The 22149-nt window shown below is 33.8% G+C and overlaps 1 pseudogene; it reads left to right on the top strand.

Annotated features, from left to right (window-relative positions):
* The first annotated feature begins 5488 nt into the window (after window positions 1–5488).
* Window positions 5489–20429, top strand: LOC125859101 (vicilin-like seed storage protein At2g28490; annotated as a pseudogene).
* The last annotated feature ends 1720 nt before the right edge of the window (window positions 20430–22149 follow it).

Raw genomic sequence — 22149 nt, 5'->3', positions numbered from 1 at the left:
TCAGCCGCCCTCACGTCCCCTTTTCCCCCTTTCGCGAAATTCAGCTTTTTCCCATCCCCTTTATTGTTGCTTCGAAAAGAGCAGAAAAAATTCAAATTTTTGTTTGAATTACCCAACGGATTTCCCCGCTAAATTCCCCAATTTTTCCCTATAAATAGTTCCCATGCTCAAGTGATGGGGGACACGGTTTTGGAGTTTAGTTTTGAAGCAATAATTGTTTTACAATTGAAAATTTTCAAGCAATTCTTTAATCTTAGGTTCCGAGGAAATCTCTGTTCGTAGCTGGTTTTGAACTTCTTGGCTTGCTATTATTAGTATTTGAATCTTGTGGTAGAAGAATCACTATCCAAAGCTCGTCGTTTCTAGTTCGCTGCCCCCGGAAAGGTGACGCCTCCTCCTTTACAATATTTTTGTCCTTAATATTTCGAAATGATGTTTCCAGTATCTCGGAGGTCTGTGTTGCTGCTGGTTGTTATTAAATTCCTGGCATAGTGATGTGTAGTGTCTGTGTTCTTTAGCGATTTCGTTGTCTACTCCTGATGTCGTTTCAAATTTTGCTATTTTCATGCCTAGCTTCGCTGCTTCTCAATGGTAATTTCAAGGCTATTTATATTTGCAACCCCTCATCTCGAGTTCGCTTGTTTGAATGTCGTTGAATGCTCATGTTTAAGTTTTCACAGTCTCTTAGCATCAAAGGTTTCACTTAAGTTTTATTACTATTGGTGTTTGGCTTCCCTCCGAAATGAAGGCAGAATCTCAAGATTAGGTGATATGAAATATCATCTATTTTTATTGGATGCAAGAGTTTGTCTTCTCTATATTCAAATTTCGTGATTATCCTAATGTTCAACATGTTGTGTTTTGGATCAAGTTTTCGTTTTCTTTGCGTTGGATGCTAGCTGAAATGTTGGCCATCAACTTGCTGTTCAAAAGAATGTCTTAATTTAGTAGCATTTGGTGTTCCAAGCAGAAGTGTATCTCTGTTTGCTCACCTGTAGTTTGTTTAAGTCTTTGAAATTTTTGTATTTGGAAGAAAGTTGTGAATTTCCATGTATATGCAATGTTACAAGTGAGCTCAGTAGCTTCCCTCGTGATTCCTAATCGAATAAGTATGCATTAATCTTCACCTTAGCATGTTCTTTTATTTATTGTATGAATTTATTTATGTGAGCTAATGTCCTTTGAAGTGTGCGTTACTCATTCTTAGGATCTTTTGTATAGATTTCGAGTTTAAATCAATTAACTATATGCAATTTGATGAATTAAATTTAATCTTTGATGCTCATAGTCAACATGATTCATGCCCCCACTGTTTTTTTTTTCTCTTTTATTTATTATTATCAATTTTATTTTTGTATGCATTTGTTACTGTACATATGTTTTCCAGCAACTTTTTGTTCTTAAATTAATAAATGCTTGACTTGTTATTGATGGATACTTAGCTTTTTCTGTTAATTCAATTTGTTATGGCTTATTAAATGCTTCTTGTAATGTGTCTCTCATCATTTGCTGTGAATGATTCTGAGTTGTTTGAATTACCATTCTAATTCTTATCGTTTTATTTTCCTTGCATGAATCTCTTGTTCTGGGTCCAATTTGGGACTCTCTCCTTCACTCCTTGCATCCCGAGTTGGGTTGAAACCCAACACTCCTCTTTTTTATCGAATCGACTGTCATCATGTTCGAGTTTTGAAAACGGATGGACAGGGGTACAAGGTTGTAGTCGAAATACAAGCCTCCAAAAGTCCTAAGATGGACAGTATACATTCAATATACACAGTATACATTCAGTATTCATCAATATACAGGTTGAAAATGTGGGAATACAGGGCTGAGGCGAAGTACAACTGTTTGGAAGCAAGAGATACATGAGAAGAGCTGATATACATGCTCATATATACTGATATACATCCGGTGTATACGCAAAAAGGGGAATTGGGTTAAAGCTCAAAATTTTGCAGCGAAATTGGCTCAAAAGGGGCCCAATTTCCTTATCTCTTTTACTCTTCTAATTGTTTTGCTTATGCTTGACTAATTTTATTTCACTCTAACCATAGAATATTTTAATTAACTTAATTAAATTTCCCAAAAGATGAATATTTTCTTTGTGTTGGTTTGCTTTAAATACTTTTTTTTTGTGTTGAGGTCATTTATTTTATTAATTAAATATTGGTCAAATTTTACATTCTCAATTAAGTTAAATCATTTGTTCTTAAAAAATGTGTTACTTAACGCTTCTTCACACATTTTTACTCATTCTAAAATTGTTTTAAATTAAGTATTTTTCTTCTATAAACTTTAAAAAATGGCTTTCTTTTACTTTGTCACTTTCTCAAAAAGTTAGTCAAAACTTTGCTTTTATTCTTCAATTAATTTAAAATGATTTTTATGCTAAAATTAATCAATTTGGTTTAAATAATTATTTTAAAAAATGAGTCAATTAAGTCCTAATTAATCTAGTTTTGTTAAAATTCTATTCACTTGCGTTTTAATTCAAATGTTTCATTTTGGATTCATTTCTCTAAAAATAAAATAAAATAAAAATGTGGCATTTATTTAACTATTTTCTCAGAGTTAATCAAATATCGTAAATTATTATTTTTATGTTAAATCACTTTTTTCTAAAAATAGTCAAATATATTTTAGTCAAGTCGCAGGTCAACCACATGTTAGCGGGCACTTCGAATGTTTAAACCCTTTTTGAAGTGTAAATTGAATTTCGAATCCTCTTTAATATTTTCAAATGATTTTTTCTGTTTAAATTTTTGAAAATTATAAGTTTTCTTAATTTCTTTAAAAAATTAAGTGACGACATTTTTCTAAGTACTTTTCTCAAAATATTTTATACTTCGAACATTTCAAAAAGGGATTTTTCTAAAGATAATAAAATTACGACATAACACGTCTTATTATTTTTTTGTTTTGGTTTTATGAAACTTCTACCCTTTCATTTATTTATTACTTTTCTCTTTTATTTGCTTTAAATATCCGCATTTATATTTCTTCTCTAATTACCTATTCAATTGTTATTTTATATATATATATATATATATATATATATATATATATATATATATATAACTCTCATACTTTTCATATTCACAACCTCTAAATATTTAATTTAAGATTTTAAGATAACTTTTGTTGTTCCTCCAATTTAATTTATATAAGTCATCTTCTTTGTTTCATGAGATCCTTAGGTATCTTTTTCATTCTATAGTTAAAGTAGTGACACATTTATATAATTTTTGTTCTATTGATTCATTCTTTAGTTTGACTCGACAAAGAAGAATCTTGAATTTTGATTGGCTATGATAGAAGAAGTCGACAAGAACTCGGAAAATTATGTACTATTTCTGTATTTATGTTTACATATATATTGTATGATTAAAGTCTGTTGGAAATAATAATTCAAAGTTGGAGTAGGAATCCTAAACTGTTTAGGATTTGTTATTTATGGTATTTACTTATTTATGTTTAATTAAAATTTGTTAGTTATAGTGGTTCTTAGTCCAGTTTAATTTGATGTTTACTTTTATAAATAGGATGTTACTAGTTATTTTCAATAGATAGAAATAAATACAGAAAATATAGAAAACACAAAAATATACAAAAACATATAGAACTTGTGAGTTTATAAATAAGATATTTTCCTTCAAATTGGTATCATAGCTTCTACGATCTTGGTAGAAGATCAAAGAGTTTTCGTTGCCGGCGGGTGGCTATGACCAATATATGTCACTCGTTTGTCCAATAATTATATTGACCAACGTCGGACGAATGAGATATGCATGAAACACATTCCAGGAGGAAAGACTTGCAAAAATATTGCAAATTTAAAGAAGTGCAACCAAGCACAAGAGGAAGAAACTCTTCTCTAAATTAAAAGTTAGAGAAAGAAAAAAAAACAAAAAGAAAAGGAGTTGATGGGAAGAGCATCAACGAGAGTTGGAGAGAGAGTGTTCCAACACAAAAAACAAAAAAACACAAAAAGAAAAGGAGTTAATGGGAAGGGCATCAACGAGAGTTGGAGAGAAATGTTCCAACATTAAAAGCAAAACAAAAAAAAAACGACAAAAAATAAAAGGCGTTGGTGGAAAGAGCATCAACCTTGGAAGTTGGAGAGAAGTACTCCAACACTACCAAGAGAAAAAATATCGTGAGTTGGAGAGAAAGTGCTCCAACACTAGAAAGTTGGAGAAAAGTGTTCCAACACAACCAAGAATACAAATATCGTGAGTTAGAGAGAAAGTGTTCCAACACTTGGAAGTTGGAGAGAAGGTGCTCCAACACAACCAAGAAAAAAAAATTAGCATTGAAGAGAAGTACTCCAATAATTGAAAATTGAAGAGACGTACTCCAACAATTTAAAGATTGAAGAGAAGTACTCCAATACAACAACAATAACAAGAAGAAAAAGGCAAGAGTATACAATTTTGAATTACGGGAGAATGTTGGAAATAATAATTCAAAGTTGGAGTAGGAATCCTAAATTGTTTATGATTTGTTATTTATGGTATTTACTTATTTATGTTTAATTAAGATTTGTTAGTTAGAGTGATTCCTAGTTATAGAATAAATTTGACCAAATGCTAATGTTTTAGATTTTGATAAAACAAAATCAGTTAGTCGCTATATATTGTTTCAATTTAAGCATCTAAAAATAAAAGTGAAAGTGAGCCAAATATATATTGTCTAGCTTATATGCATGTATACTATTTTTTTATTAAAAAAAAATAAAAACTCTATTGCAATAACTTCTTCAAAAAATTAAAATTAAAATTAACAACACATGCATTACTTTACCAATGAAAGCTTTGAGTAATCAAATGGATATGCTGATTTGAGAAATTGTACAAATATACAAAGGATAGGAAAGGAAGAAGGAGAGAAAAATTAAAGAAAACAACAAATTTGGAATTTCTTCTTAAGCAATTCACATGGGTTGAGATATGTCATGAAAATATTTTATCTCACATTATATGAGATAGTATCCTTGTCATTTTAATATAAATGATGGATCGGAACACAATTAAAAAAAATTGAAATTAGTTAATACTTTAAACCAAACATAAAACAATATTTTTTATCTCGGACCACATCACCAGGCTGAAGTTTCTCTTTTGTATATATAAATTATATTTTCGACCATCTCTAACACCTAAAACGTGAGAAAATTTTAAATTGTAGAAATGAGTAAAATGGAAATCCCTTTACGAGCTATTATATTTTGTACAGACATATATATGGTTCCATTTGAAAAAAAAAAGATACAATATGGAAAATAAAGAAACGTAGGGCAATTCTCCCTTGGCAAGAAATAAATTATGCATAACCATAGCTTTCTTGCCAAAGGAGAATAACCTGTGATTCTTGCGCTCCAATTAATCTTCAATTCTTGAAATTTTCTCAAGATTTAGAAATAGTTTTTTTTCTAGGACAATTTAATTTAAAAAATAGTATCGCATAAGAATTAAATATAGGAAAAATGCATAAGTACCCCCCTAGCCTANCTGTACTAGGTCTTGGTGTTGTTGGACTTGGAGTGAGTACTACATTTTGACTTAGCTCGATGTTTAAATAAATTCATGATGTATAAAAAATGTTGCAGGTGGTTGAGGGAGCTCGAAGTCAAGGAGCATAGAAAATTATTGGTGTTGATATAAATGAATTGAAACAGGGAAAAGGAGAAGCTTTTGGAATGACGGACTTCATTAACCCTAAAGAATCCAAGACATCAGTTTCCGAGACGATAAAAGATGTTACTGAAGGTTTAGGTGTTGATTATGTTTTCGAATGTACTGGGATACCATCCATGCTTAATGAAGCCATTGAAGCCTCAAAATTGGTAAGTTTTTCTATATTTTGTTGATAAAGGCCGTCTTTAAGTGCACTCTTTTAAAAGAAATGTCATGATAAAACAAATATATAAAAACTAATTAACATTATATTATATTGTTTCTAGGGAATTGGGACAATTGTTCTAATTGGTGTAGGAAATGGGCTTAGTAGGGACATCAACTAGATTCCCTTATTATGTGGTAGAACATTGAAAGGTTCAAGCTTTGGTGGAATAAGACTTCACTCAGATCTTCCTACTCTACTTCATAAATGTGCAAATAAGGTACAATTTTCTTTACTTTGTACGATAAGATAAGGAGTAGCCCTTTTTGTTTATAAAAAAGAAATTTAGAATCTACTTTTTTATATATATTAGTAATAAAAAAAAAAACTAGTCTTAGATAACCGGCCTAACTGTTTTTGAAAAGAAAGTGTGGTTTTTTTTGGGACATACTAAAGATGAAAAGGCCAAACGCATAAACAACTCTTTTAATTTGCCTCAAAATTTTATTTTGACACTTTAACTTAGTTTAATTCAATTTTAACCGTCTATTTCAATTTTTTATGTACCATTTTAATTAAACACAAAAAGTTTTACCCAATATAAGTATTCAACGTGTGTTAGATAAACATTAAAAGGGTAAAAAAAAACATACAATTAAATAACGCCGCGTGTTTTTTTTTTCAAGTTTACTTTGCATTAACATTTATTGTATCAATTTATCATCTTTAAGCAATATAAGAATATATTTATTGATTAGCTATATTCAAATGTTTACAAAATTTGTTTGTTGAGATTTGTTAGTGACACAAGTTAAATAAACATTGAGTTTATATTATTATGAATAAAATTGATATTTCAAATTTCATATAGACAAAATGAATTATATAAATTAAAAATGAAAAAACATTATTTTTAGCATAGAACGAGTTAAACAAAAAAAGGGGTAGATGAAGAAAATAAATGGGAAAATGCATAAGTACCCCCCTGCCTATACCCGAAATTCCAGAGACACACCTAACCTTTACTAAGGTCCTATTACCCTCCCTCCCCGAACTTATTTTATATGTAATATTCTACTCCTTTATGGCCTACGTGCCCAGCGCATGTTGACATTTTTTTCAAGGATAGTGCCACGTAGGCCGAAAAGGGATAGAATATTATAGATAAATTAAGTTCGGGGGTAATAGGACCTTAGTAAAGGTTAGGTGTGTCTCTAGAATTTCGAGCATAGGTTGGGGGTACTTATGCATTTTCCCAAATGAATGAGTAAAATAAATAAAAGAAAAAGTAGGATTGAAGAAAAGATAAAGAAAATAAATAGAGGAAAATATTTTTAACGATAGAAATATTGAAATATTAACATTAAAAACGATCTCGCACGCTTTCTAAAAGGTGAATAATTTTCCTAATCTATCATCTAGTCAGCAGTTGGTGTTTAAATGGTACATTGAAAATGAAGCTAAAGGTGTAAATTAAACAAGACTGAATTGAAGTGTCAGGAAAATATGAAACATATGTGTTTGGCCAGGAAAATATGACACATAAATTGACAAAAAAAAGATCAGTTTTGCTCAGTTATAAAGTGTAACCGCTTGAAAACATCTTTAGGTAGTATAAATTGATTTTGTAATTAGAATTTTTTTTCTTATTTTTTTGGCAATATTTTTTTTTAATTCTGTAGACTGATTTTTTTTTCCCCAGGAGATTCAACTAGATGGGCTTATAACTCATCAAGTTTCATTGATGGAAATTAACCAATCATTTGAGTTATTGAAAGACCCCCACTGCGTCAAAGTTATTATAAAGTTCTAAAAAATTAAACAAATTATGAGTAAAAATTATTTACTCAATTCTATAATTGGTTTAATTTAATGTATGTGTGTGCTAAGCAAATAAACGTAGTGTGATAAAATTTGTCCCTAAGTTTTCAAGGCTTATAAATAGCCATTTTCTTTGTAATATGGAAGATATCAAGAAGGGTAAAAAGGGAATTACAATAGGAGTACACTTGCTTCTATTTATCTCTCTACACCTCTTTCCTCCTTAATTTAATTAGTTTAGTTATCCATTTTTATTTTATAACATGTATAATATACCATGATTTATATTGTATAACTTACATAAATCTCATAGTAAGATCTAAATTACATTATATCCCTATTCTTTTCTATTTTACAAAAATTCCTTCAAAAAAAATCATCTGAATACATAAGTTTCATTCGGATACATTAATTGTGATACGTTATACAACTAGTTTGTTGAGATTAAAAACGAAATTAAATATAATTATACTACTGAGTACTGAGTACGTAATATTTCCTTTTTTCTGTAAGTGTTCAAATTATTCTAACCAATACTTTGTTTTGGTCTCTATTAATATATATATATATATATATATATATAGAATCAGTGTATGTTTAGAAAACGAAGAATTACATAAACAAAACTTAAACCTTAATATTATGTTTTAGGTAAGAGTCGATGTCACGACCCAGACCGTTGTGATTGACACTCACACTAACCCTCCGGTGGGAGAACCACTACTATGACCCAACTACATAACTTAACCAAATACTACGCATTTAAAGATACGGAAGCAGGTTTAAATGACAATAAAAATGGAGTCCCCATAAACTTCAAAGGTTTAAATAATTAACTAATCAAAATAATGCGGAAATTCAACCCCTAGAACCTGAAAGTCAGTGTACCAAAACTCTACTAACGACAAGTCTAAGAACAAGGGGTACAACCCCAAAACTAAACAACACCTTAAACAAATTGTTTGAGTCCAAAAAGAGTGGACTTAAACAAGAAAGATTCATGGCAACCTGAAAGAAGTGGCTCACCCTTGAATCCGGTCACGCTCAATAGTCATCTAGCTGAGGTTTATCAATAACCGCTTGAAGATGACATGTACTCAACAAAGAACAAGCAAGTGCAGTATCAGTACACAACCACAGTGTACTAGTAGGATCACACGGCTATCCAATAGGTGAAACACATGCAAGTAACAACAATATTATAAACAGGCATATACCGAACATATACAATATTAGTCATCTTTTCAGGATCAATGTAGCATTCCACGTTCTCAATAATACACATTGGTTATCATTTTAGAGCAACATACCGTCTTCCAATATCAATCATCATTAGATATGAACGAAATCATCACAAATAGATACACAACACAATTCAATGGTCCTCTCACAGAACTCAATTCAATGGTCTTATCATGGAACCCATACCCAAACTATTAGTGTATCGATGCGTAATACCTGATCTAATGTTTATGTCGAAATGTGGCAACCGATCCCATAATTATGTCGGAACGTGGCAATCGATCCCATATTTATGCCGAAACGTGGCAACCGATCCAAGTTAGTGTGTCGGAACGTAACACCCAATCCATTCAACAAATCACAATCACAATCACAATATATATTCTCACAATCATATAACAATAGAGGTGATTCATGGCATACAATTATTCAATTATCCTTATTTACGATTAGGGTGATCAATAATGCAACATTTGCATACATACATGCATTATAATGAGCAATTACAAACATATATCGCACCAACATGAAATTACAACCATCACCTACCTCGAATCCAAGCTTGAATCCCCTAAGGCACTTGAATCTTCCCTTTCTGGATTCTCTCCGCTTGTTCTAGGTCTACAAACAACAATTTATAAGCAATGATCAACAATCAAAGGTCTAATTATCCGGATTATAGCAAACCCAATAACCCTAGACCAAACCCTTGATCCCCATACCCAGATTAGGGTTTTTTCCACCATAATTCTCAGATCAAACCCTACCCCATCGATAATTACCCATGAATTTACATTCTACGGATCGAAAAATAGATTAGGGGAGTAAAATCCTTACCTTTAGTGCTAGAAGAGGTGGAAAACCTTCAAGAAATAGCCCTAGGTCATTTCATAGCTCTCAAGAATGAACTTTTGCAGAAAATAACACTTTTGGGGGGTGTTACCCTATTTAAGTCGCGTCTGTCCCGCTACGACGGGACCCATCCCGCTACAGCGACATCAATCCCACTACGGCGGCATGCACAAAGACAGAATGCTGGAATTTGAATTCGAAGTCCCTATTTCACAACACACCTTTAACCCTTGACATCCAAAGACCACCCGTTTACGCTAAGATCATTTTCGGGAGTTCTACTCGCCCGAATTCGATTCCGTAAAGTCATATGGGTGTCATGACCCGGGATCACCCCCTAGTCGTAACCGGCGTACTCGACCTCGAAGAGGTCTAATACAAGCCTCTTAGCATTCATTCATCGCATAGACACTAAAACCATAAGGAATTAAAAACTTTCTTTACCAAGAAAACATTTCATTAAAAAAAAATAATAGCAAGCAGAAGACTTTCTAGACTTTGTACATGATGTCTCAAAACCATCTAATACTTTAGAGTACAAAGTTCGGGACCAATCTCATACACAACTTAAACAATACTAAAAAGACATAAAAGAACATATGGGGTATTGTCCTCGAATATATGAGGACTCACCAAGTCTTCATCTTCAACACTTAGAAACCTATCAAATAGCCATGGCATGTCACCCATCTCCAAATCCCTACACTTTAGTCAAAAAGGGAAAGAAAGGGGTTAGCACAATTAAGTACTAAGTATGGAAGCCATGCAAAAACATGCTAAAAGGGACGTTTATTGGAGAAACATGCTTTTATNTTAACTAACAACAAAGATATTTCGTATAACCACCAAAGTTGATCATACGCATGTCTGCAACATGTTATCAAGGACTTTGACACAAACATCAGGACAAATCCTTTCTCACATAACCATGATAAAATCCTAGATCAAAACTCGACACAATTAGAGGTGAACCTGAACCAATCAACACACAATCATAATACCAAATAATCATAGTTCTTATCAACATCTCCATCTCACAACCCAATTTCCCATGAGTTTAAGTTATAAAAAATTGTCTTTAGAAATCAGATATTCATCGAGAGATATGTCCAAGCATACAAACCCTCCAACAACACTATCAAAATGCTACATTTAGAAATTGTAGATTACCTCTTAAGAACAGTAGAATTGGACCCAATGATTCCCACATTCAACCACACAAAATCGATACATGACCTCACGATAAGATGACTATTAAGATTGTCGGACAACCACAAATTTGCATGGTAGCTCCTCTAGAAATTCTCATAAGCAAGATGGTACATGTAGAACCACTAATTAATTTAACAACTCTAAGACAACACCAAATATGTCATTTGGAATAACCAAATCTTCTCAATCTTCCCACTCCATCAAGGGAACAGCGCAGGGTTGACATCCATGATCCACCACTAGGGATCCACCTATAAAAGTGAAAACACACGTAATTATAGCTAGTGAAACATACTCACTACCGTGTACAAAACGAAATAGATAGTCACGAAAGCATTTCATAGAATAACACTTAAGGTTTTCCTATGAAGAGTCGATACCCGTCACTCCCATTCAGTTGACTCCACATACTCCTCACATCATTCCACTGAAGTCCACACTCTCAATACTAACAACCATAATGAACACTCTGACTATTTACCTTACTCTAAGCCAACACTTTTTAAATGAAAACCTTCCTTAGATATTTTAACAATCAAAAGTAATAAACTTTACGACTCAAGCCAAGTGTAAATCCTTTCAAAGGTTTAATACCTGATACAATTGATCATTTCTCACCTTACAGTTTCATACCTTGATAGAACACATCACCACGAATGTAGACTTACAATGAAAAAATCTGAATTGTAAATTCAATTGTATAACACAATCCCCTTATCTTTCAACATTAGCTTATACCTTGAAAAAAATTATGAATTCATGGATCTTCGCTTATCATTGATCGCCTCTCTATTGATCTTACAATACCTTTTGCTAAAAATTCGATCCTACTCATTACTAAACTCAAAACAAAGACAAAGCACTTATCATCACACTCGTACTAATGTCTATCCACTCCTTCCTCAAGTCCTTACCAATAGTTTTTAACCAATTTGAAGGACTTGTGACACTATTACCATAGCCATAACAAAACAAATAAAATCACGCGTCTCTGAACCAATTATCTACCCCTCTGAAGATATCTCTTCAGCCTTTGCAATCAAATAAAACATTCTTGCTCTAGCTTCTCTCTAAAGGATGTACTACATTCCACTATATTTTCCTTCATTATAACTCTAGCTCTTTTAAATTCTATTCGAGTGATGTCGCACCATCTCTTAAAACCTTCCATGCAACCACCTTACTCACCAAATATTAGGAAACCACAACCTTAGATACTCACAAGTCACAATTACTACCCAAGTTCACTTAACTACAGTCTCATTATATAGTTGCATCCCATCACAAACTCTTAATACCATTATGCTTAGTCAACCCGGACTGTCACTACGAAGTCAACCTTTCATCAACACGACACCTCAAACTCAGGCACACTCATCAATTTCAAAGGACTAACCCCATTTTTATATGCACTTTGTTACTAACATCTTCAATTAGTTCCACCCAAGTATACTCAATGGGACTTTCTTTATCCATAAGCTTGTCATTCCGGTACTAATCCACTCCCTTATGGCTTAAGATAAAAACATCAGTCCTCATACTACCCTCCCTCTTCTTAACAAACAAGACAAGAGCATCCCATGGGGAAGTACTGGCACAGATGAAACCTTATCAAGAAGCTCTTGGATTTGAGCCTTAAGCTCTCTTAATTCTGCTGGAGCCATATGATACGGAGGGATGGAAATGAGGCGAGTGTCAGTTTCCAAGTCAATGCAGAAATCTATATCTCTATCCGGAGGCATACCAGGCAAATCTGTAGGAAACACTTCCTTAAACTCAGACACCATTGGAATAGACTCAATAGAGGGAGACTCAACCTCAGCATCCCAAACATGAGCCAAATAAGCCAAACAACCCTGCCCTACCAGTTTCCTAGCCCGAATTGAGGATATGATCTTAGCTAGCTTAGGCTTATACATCCCTTGCCACTCTAATCTTTCCCTACCGGGGATCTCTAGAGTTACCGATTTAGTATTACAATTAAGCTCAGTATAATAGGGGGACAACCAAGTCATGCTTAAGATTATATCATGTCAGTCATATCCATCATAACCAAATCAACCCAATTCTAAAAATCCATAACCACAACAGGACAACACGATACACATAGGTGACTATGACTTCTTCAACTGGGGTAGAACCATGGATGGGAGCATCAAGTATATCACAATTCATACCAATCCCAAGGCAAACTAAGAATGGACACATAAGAATGAGTAGAACCCAGATCAAACAATACATTAGTCATCTAGTCACGAACAAGCATAGTACCTATGACCGCTACATCAGAAACCTCGGCCTCGGTCTTACCCGGAAGGCATAAAACTGAGCCATGTCATCTTGACGGGCAACCTCCTCGCCTGGCTGCACTACTCCTCTACCTGCATTACCATTTTTTCGGCCTCCACGACCTCGCTGATTTCCTCCTCATATGCCCAGGTCTTCCATAATTTTAACACATTTTATAACTTATATTTGATTAATGAACACTGAATTAGATTGTGAGGGTTAGTTCGGGTACTATTCGGGTCCATAATTGTGACTAGGGGAAAACATAGGAGACATGGCTGAGATTCTGTCTTGCCCTGTCCCGCTCTGGCGGGAGAAATCCCGCGCTGGCGGTCTCGCCGTGGTGGGGAAAATCCCGCCCCAGCGGCCCTGACGGAAACATAACCCCTACCAACAATTTATGGGGTCCTCTCTTTTCTATACTTCCCTTAGATTCCCCGACTATAACTAGGCATTTAAGAAAATCCCTTTAGCTAGGACAATCATTGTCTCCCTCCGGTCAACCCAACGAAGTACGCACTTTAAAATCCTTTTACATCGCTTCAACACTACCACACACATATCCCCAGGATACACCCAGACTCTCACACGGTTATCAGTTAGTAGCAACTCACGTCCAGATTTCTCGGTTACGAACAACATCGTAATTTATCTAGACCCTTGCACCTAATCTCGTGAGGACTTTCTTTTCACAACAAGTTTCATGATACTCAAGAAGTTACAACTTGCAGACAAGTCCAAATTCTTTAATTGGTTCGTTCCATAGGCAACCATTACTGATCATCTATGCCTTATACGACCCCTAAGGCCAAATACCAATTGGAACCTTCTCAGTTCCAATTAACTTGCTTGTGTCCGTTCAGTCGGGACTACGACGTCTAGTTCACTTCGTTGAGATACTAATTGGAATCGAGAGATACCAATTGACTCAACTCATACCACAAGAGACAATAGTAGCTAGCGAGCCCCACAAAACTGCTAATTTCAATCATAGAACTTGGTCGAACCCAATCTTTAACCACATCAATCTTTAATTGATGGTAACCATACCTTAAATCAATCTTAGAGAAAATCGATGCACCTTGCAATTGGTCAAAAAGGTCATCTCTTCGAGGCAATGGATACTTGTTCTGAATGGTGACCCCATTCAATTGTCGATAGTCTATACACATCCTCTCTTGCTAGTGAAGGTATTACCACTTTTGTTGCTCTAGTTCGGACCATAGAGTGAAAGAGGAAAGATATCAATTTGTATCACCCATATACCAATTGGATTCAAGTCATAGCATGAAGGAGTAGAAAGAAGTGAGTTTTTCCTAGAGTCCTATAGCCTCTCGAAGAAAACTACGAACTTCATTGTACCATTCCGCAAGACTCTACTAGACTCGTTTTGGTACAATGAGATCAACGAACCTAGGGTTTTGATAACAACTTTGTCACGATCCAGACCGTTGTGATTGGCACTCACACTAACCCTCCGGTGGGAGAACCACTACTACTACCCAACTACATAACTTAACCAAATACTACGCATTTAAAGATACGGAAGCAGGTTTAAATGACAATAAAAATGGAGTCCCTATAAACTCCAATTGTTTAAACAATTAACTAACCAAACTAATGCGGAAATTCAACCCCTAGAACCTGAAAGTCATTGTACTAAAACTCTACTAACGACAAGTCTAAGAACAAGGGGTACAACCCCAAAACTAAACAACACCTTAAACAAATTGTTTGAGTCCGAAAAGAGTGGACTTAAACAAGAAAGATTCATGGCAACCAGAAAGAAGTGGTTCACCCTTGAATACGGTCACGCTCAATAGTCACCTAGCTGAGGTCTATCAATAACCGCCTGAAGATGACATGTACTCAACAAAGAACAAGCAAGTGCAGTATTAGTACACAACCACAGTGTACTGGTAGGATCACAAGACTATTCAATAGGTGAAACACATGCAAGTAACCACAATATTATAAACAGGCATATACCGAACATATACAATATTAGTCATCTTTTCAGGATCAATGTAGCATTCCACATTCTCAATAATACACATTGGTTATCACTTTAGAGCAAAATATTGTCTTCCAATATCAATCATCAGTAGATATGAACGAAATCATCACAAGTAGATACACAACACAATTCAATGGTCCTCTCACGTAACCCAATTCAATGGTCCTCTCATGGAACCCTCACCCAAACTATTAGTGCACAAGTGCGTGATACCCGATCCAATGTTTATGCCGGAATGTGGCAATTGATTCCATAATTATGCTGGAACGTGGCAATTGATCCTATATTTATGCCGGAACGTGGCAACCGATCTAAGTTAGTATGTCAGAATGTAACACCCGATCTATTTAACAAACCACAATCTATTCTCACAATCATACAACAAGAGGTGATTCATAGCATACAATTATTCAATTATACTCATTTACGATTAGGGTGATCAATAATGCAACATTTGCATACATATATGCATTATAATGAGCAATTACAAACATATATCACACTAACATGAAATCACAACCATCACCTACCTCGAATCCAAACTTGAATCCCCTGAGTCATTTGAATCTTCCCTTTCCAGATCTTCTCCTCTTGTTCTAGGTCTACAAACAACAATTTATATGCAAGGATCAACAATCAAAGTCTAATTATCCGGATCATAACAAACTAAATAACCCTAGACCAAACCTTTGATCCCCATACCCAGATTAGGGCTTTTTCCACCATAATTCCCATATCAAACCCTCCCCATTGATAATTACCCATGAATTTACATTCTACAAATCGAAAAACAGATTAGGGGAGTAAAATCCTTACCTTTAGTGCTAGAAAAGGTGGAAAACCTTCAAGATATAACCCTGGGTCGTTTCTTAGCTCTCAAGAATGAACTTTTCAAGAAAATAACATTTTTTGGGGTTTTTACCCTATTTAAGTCGTGTCTGTCCCGCTACAGAGGCCCCATTACAGCGGTATCAATCCCGCTACGGCAGCATGAAAGGAGACATAATGCTGGAATTTGAATTTCAAGTCCCCATTTCACAACACACCTTCAACCCTTGACATTCAAAGACCACCCGTTCACGCTAAGATCATTTTCAGGAGTTCTACTCGCTCGAATTTGATTATGTAAAGTCGTATGGGTTTCTTAACGTCTTAGTTATCCACTCATGTAATCAAAATCATAATTACATCACCCAATTGTTACTAGATTTCCCTAGACTTTACTGACTCTGATTTCGTCCAAATCTAGACTAGGTTGGAAAATTTCAAGTTACTACGAAAAGTTTTCTTACCCCAACTCTTTCTCCATTGGTTTTTTCCTAACGACGGAATCAGGTCAGTACAGTCTATGTAGTTCAAAGGGTAACGAATTCATTTTAATACCATAGATTATAAGTTTTATATGTAAAAAATTATAAGAATTGCAATAAATGATAGATGTAAACCCATAATTATTTTTTTTAAAAAGGAAAAGGAGTCAAAAAAAAAATTAAAAACAAAAAAAAAATTACACACGTGACTACGCGTATTGTACAAAGTAACTTACTTGATTGAAAGTGGCATATCAACACAAAATGAGTTCAGAGGGTAATATATAGGACTCTAATTAACTAAAGATGTGTTAATGAAATTAGGAAAAATTGTATGAAATAACAAACTATTAGTTCAAATTAAATTCTATAGCCATAGTTTATTTTATTTGTAATTCGCAGCAAACATCCCATTTTTTTGCCATCTGATTCGGTATACTTACAATTAGTCATTTTATATATTTCAGTATAAAATGCGTTTGTGTTTGTATAAAGCGAGAGAAAAGTGTATATACATATACAAATACAAATACATATATTTTTGTCATATACACTTATAATTATACAAATACAAATCTTATTATTCAAATTACAATGTATAAAAGAATCTATACAAAAATGAGCAATTTGTATAAAATTGGATGTATCTAGCGAATTATACAAATCAAAAGCTCCATAGCAAACATAAAATTTGCTATGGAGCGCAATTATGCAAACTATAGTTATAACATACAAATATGATTTTTATGTTTGCTATATGTGAAAGTTGCTCATAAAATTATGATAATAATTTAGGGATATTTATGTCTTAATCCATAAAAATATAATATTTAAGTTTTAATACTAAAAAAACTCTAAATTTGAACATAAAGCAAAAATTATGAATTCGCATATGATTGTTGGAGGAATAAATTACTTTAGTGATTGTTGCTCACTTGATCATATGAGGTTATAATTTACCTAATTCAAAGTGAAGAGAAATTGTGGGTTAGATGCGGATAAAACTTCCGTCAATGATTGAGATGTTCAGTTGACTCCCTCCCCTACAAAGGGGTCCCATTTTGTCATTTGTTGAAATGTGATTTACCCCCAAAGAGGAGTTACAGAGTGTTAGGCAAGTCAAAATGTAGAAATAGAATTTGGGACTCTTTAAACTCTTCTCACCAAGCTTTTTCTATGTTTAGCCTCACGTATTTGAATATCAAGGGGACCATTTAACAAAGTTGTGAATTGCATTTGAAACAAGTTAACATATACATGTTGTGGTAAAATTAAAGGTAATACTAGTGTAAGAAACATAGTATATACAATTTAAATCCACTCTTCTATTGCGTTAGGGTAGGCCTTTGAAGTGGTCATCAAATTACAATTTCACAACATTTGGTCATGTATACAAGTTTTAACAAATAATCTTTTCTTTAGTTCAACTAATATTTTTCAAGATTGATCTCAACGTTCATAGAACACTATAAAATCCTAAAATTATTGTATGCTTGACAACAATTCCTCCTCTCAAATCTCGCAATTCCCATCTCTATATAAGTTGCTAGACGATTCACCTAATAATTCACCAGTAAACCAAAGTTGATTAAAAAAATCATCTTAGAAAATCAAACTATTATTAGTATTTTTATGTTCTGAGTTGGGATGGAAAGATAAGGATATTGTTACTTCTCGTGTTGGTACTTTTCTCGGCACTAGTTGCGTGTGTTGATGGATTTCACGTAGACTAAGAAAACGAACAAACGACACAAGGAGAACAATGATTCTTGTTGCGTCACTTACATAATGTTGTGAAAACGGATGCCGGGTCTATGAGATTTGTGAAAGGTGGCTATCGTAGGGGTTCATTTTTACATAGTCCAATGCATATTGGTTTCATTTCCATGGAACCAAATAGCCTCTTCATCCCTCAGTATCTTGATTCAAATCTTGTCATCTTTGTTCACCATGGTAATTTCACTTCTATCTTCTTTCTAGATCCTTCGCAATATCTTTTTAAGAGTATAACTTCTTTTAAACTACTACAACAATAGTAACATATTCAGTGTACGTCACAAACCTTACTCCTATCTTGAGAGGTAGAGAGACTGTTTTTTATACTCATATAAATGATAGGCTTTCATAAAAAGGTGGGACTTGTAACTTAAAAAATGTAACATGTTAAAATATACGGATAGTGTAAAATTTAAATTTTAAGCTAGGGTTATCATATTTTTATTGGATTGAATATAGGGGAAGCAAAAGTTGGACATATCTATAAGGATCAACTAGAAGAAAGGAGTTTGAAGCCAGGAGATGTGTACACAATTCCTGCTGGATCAGCTTTTTATTTAGAGAATAGAGTTGAAAGCAAAAGACTTCAAATTATTTGCAGCATTGATATTACCTCTGAATCCATGGGATGGCATGCTTTCCAGGTACCCTAACTGCAGTGACGAAGCTACAAATTTCGTTAAGGGGATTTAAGATTTAATATATACATATTTCGTGTAATTTTCTATATAAATAGTATTAATTTTTCAACGAAGGATGTTCAACTGACCACCTGTTACTACATTTGGCTATGCAACTGACCCTAAGCTAGTTTCTCACAAAATTTGGTCTTCTAATCTCCTATTCTTACCTTTAGTCATATATACTCTGTTTTTTTTTCAAAAACTTTGTAACTCGTAATATTTTGCAGTCTTTCTTCATTGGTGGTGGAAGTAATCCCTCCTCCATTCTTGCTGGATTCGATCATACTATGTTATCAACTGCTCTTAATGTAAGTGTTCAAATGAATTCACCATTTCTTACCAGTGTAAAATAATTGGAGGTGTCTAAACGTGCATATTCAAAGTTGGAGTTTTTACTTGTCAGCTACATTCAAGTTTGAGTGTTTGTATATGTGTTATGACAGGTTTCAACAGCAGAAGTACATACGCTCTTCCGGACCAATCGTACATTTATCTGGTTCTCATGACACTAACATTTGGTCCAACTTCTTGGACCTAGAACCCCATCAAATACTATCTCATTTGAAGAGAATTGTGAATTTTGATGAAGAAGCTAGCCCCAAAGAGGAGAAATCAACATGGTCATTTAGGAAATTTGTGTTTACTTTGTTAAACGGTGAAGATGTTATCGAGAGAGTGAATCATAAAGCTCCATCGATATACAATCTCTACAACAAGAAGCCTGATTTCAAGAATGACTACGGATGGAGCAAGAAGGTGGATTAGTCTGATTATTCTGCTCTAGAGCAATCAGGAAATGGCGTGTATCTTGTCAATCTATCTCTGGTAATTGAATGATTCATGTATATAATGTGGATATACCTTTTTTTTTTTTTTTCGTGTTTACATGTTTTATCTACTATGTAAATGTAGGGATCCCTTATGGCGCCTCATATCAATCCATCAGCAATCGAGTATGGAATTGTGTTGAGAGGGACTGGCAGGATCCAAATTGTGTATCCGAATAGTACTTTAGCAATGAATGCTAAAGTACGAGAAGGGGATGTTTTTTGGGTGCCAAGGTACTTTCCTTTTTGCCAAATTGCATCAACGAATAGCCCGTTGGAGTTCTTTGGCTTCACTACATCAGCAAAGAGGAACAATCAACAGTTCTTGGTAGGTAAAAACTCATTGATGCAGAGTTTGAGAGGGCCAGAATTTGCAGCTGCATTTGGAATTGATGAGAAAAGGCTTAAGAGGATTGCCAATGCTCAACGCGAACAGGTCATCTTGCCATCGCGTTCCTCTGAGGATGAGGATGGATTTTAATAGTCTATTTGAATTATGGCACGAGCCTGGTGTCACTTATGGAACTTTATTTTCCTTTTGAGTTGTTAATAAGACGAATTTTTATATTAAACATGATTCTATTTGTGGTTTGAACTCCATTATCAAAATTTCAAATTTCAACTGATTTTTGTGATTGGTATTTCAAATTAGTGGACCAAGCCTATATTGGTGGCTCTAGTATTTATATACTAGAGTGGTTAAGATATCCACCCAAGATCCGGAAAAAGTCAAATTGAAGTTTTTTTTTAAAAATGTGGAACAGGTCAAATTGAAATTTTTGTTATAAAATAAAGTTATTAGAAAAATATATATTATTTTTCAAAGTCATGAATGAAATTTTCTAAGTCATGTCTAAATCTTATAAGTCATGAAGTGTGAACTTGTAACATAACATCCACGTTTCATTATTTACAACACTCCCATTTGGATGTTTATGTACAAAGAAATTCTAGAAGAAGAATCGTTGTAGTCATTTAAAATTTATTAAATATAAATTTATAAAATGATTTGGATTATATTAAATTTATGAATATATTAGTCCAAATAAATATTATGGATTAATACAATTGAGTTAATTATTTAAATATAATAAATATAGATTTAATTAAAGACCGCTCCATAAAGCCCATATGTCATGTCGCTTAAATTTGATTGACCGAAGGTAGTCCTCTTCATATCGCAACTCCCCTATTCTAAAACTATAAATAGGGGTCCTCATAATTCAGAAAAGAGAAGGAAGAATTCTAAACAAAAAGCTAGAGAAAGCTCGTGGATCAAAAGCCACAAATTTCTCTACAAGTTATAAGTTTAAGAATTCAAGAACTCAAGAATTCAAGAACTCGAGAGTTCAAGAATTCAAGTGTTCAAGTTTAAGAATTGAAGATTTGAAGAAGTCAAGATCAAGATAAAGTTTAAGTTCAAGAACGATCAAGATCAAGGTCACCGGATTCAAGATCAAGGCCGCCGGATTCAAGATCAAGCTCGAAGCCCTTGGATTCAACTAGAAGTCAAGATCAAGATAAAGTTCAAGTTCAAGAATGATCAAGATCAAGACCACTGGATTCAAGATCAAGCTCAAAGCCCTTGGATTCAACTAGAAGTCAAGATCAAGATAAAGTTCAAGTTCAAGAATGATCAAGATCAAGACCGCCGGATTCAAGATCAAGCTCGAAGCCCTTGGATTCAACTAGAAGTCAAGATAAAGTTCAAGATCAAGTTAGAATAAGTTCAATATCAAGACAAAGTTAAAGTCCAAGTTCATCAATGACTCAAGAACAAGCTCCAAAGGCCCTTGAATCCAAGTTGAAGTCCAAGAACAAGAACAAAATTCAAGAACAAGCTCAAGAGCCCTTGAATTTATATTCGAAAAGGCGAATTCAGAGGAATCATAGAGATTGTAGCACTCGCACTTTGAAATAATAAAACGGTTGTTGTGATAATTTTTTTGTTCTTGACTATTGTTTTCTCGACGCCAATTTTGTTGTCTACAAATTCTAGCACGCCCAGTGGGACAATCTCTACATCTCATCTCAACTTTTCAAGCATAAAAGAATATTAAAATGACTTGCACTATAGAAGAATGACTAGCAAGCTTGACTAAAGCAATTGAAGGCTTGACAAAGTGTGCTCACAAACAAGATGCTAAACTTTTCAAGCTAACAAATAAGATGGACAACATGATCGAAAGAAGATCGAGTCAAAAATCTTTGAATCTTCCTAGAATTAGAGACGAAAGAGAGTCTTACATAAAGCAAACAAAGATCAAAGAGATTCA

The sequence above is a fragment of the Solanum stenotomum genome, chromosome 3, assembly GCF_019186545.1.
Source record: "Solanum stenotomum isolate F172 chromosome 3, ASM1918654v1, whole genome shotgun sequence".
In the NCBI taxonomy this organism is placed as follows: domain Eukaryota; kingdom Viridiplantae; phylum Streptophyta; class Magnoliopsida; order Solanales; family Solanaceae; genus Solanum; species Solanum stenotomum.
This window is presented reverse-complemented; position numbering and strand designations above follow the sequence as displayed.